The sequence below is a fragment of the Octodon degus genome, unplaced genomic scaffold, assembly GCF_000260255.1.
Source record: "Octodon degus isolate 3935 unplaced genomic scaffold, OctDeg1.0 scaffold00068, whole genome shotgun sequence".
NCBI classification, from domain to species: Eukaryota; Metazoa; Chordata; class Mammalia; order Rodentia; family Octodontidae; genus Octodon; species Octodon degus.
Genome location: NW_004524644.1, coordinates 5,340,035 through 5,340,890, shown reverse-complemented (window position 1 = coordinate 5,340,890; position 856 = coordinate 5,340,035).

Genomic DNA, 856 nt, shown 5'->3' with positions numbered 1-856 from the left:
GGGAGAATTACACTAATTAATATCCTACGTATTGTTATCTTCATAGTAGTTGCTCAGAGTACAAGATAAAGGTATGAACTATAGTCCAAGTAATATTACCACAAACTTTTTTTTCAGTGAACTAAGAGAAACTAGCTGTATAACTATCTTTTTTCCCACCATTTATGTATTTCCCAGGTTTTTTTTTTTAGGGCTTGAATTCCTTGGTTTTTTTTTTTTTGCAGAACCGGGGATTAAATTTAGGCCCTTGTGCTTGCCAGGGAAGCGTTTATTCCACTGAGTCATCTCCCTGGCCCCTATTTATGTATTTGGTACAGTATCTTACTACACAGCTTGGACTCATAGTGATCCTGTTTTCAGCCTCCTCAGTGCTGGGATTACAGGCTTGCCTGGACACATTCACCAACTTGGTGTGCCCCCAGACCGGGAATTGAACCCTGGTCCCTGCTCTTGCCAAAGCAGGGGCTTAATCCATTAAGCAATCTTGCTGGTCCTTGTATAACTATCTTCACTTCCTGGTCTATATATGTGTTTTTTCATGTCATTTGCAAATTGTAATTTAACTGCTTCCTTTCCTATTCTTATTCCTTCTCTGTCTCATGCCTAATTGCTATAGCTAATATTTCCAGAACTGTATTGAATAGAGTGGTGATAGTGGAAACTCATGTGTTATTTCTGATCTTAGAGTGAAAGCTTTCAGTTTTTGACCATTTATTTGTTTTTATTTATTCATTTTTAAAAGAGTATTAAACAATATTTTTGGCAGAACTGGGGATTGAACTCAGGCCCTTGCACTTGCTGGGCAAGCATTTATTCTACTGAGCCATCTCCCTGGCCCTTAAAACTCCAGCCATAA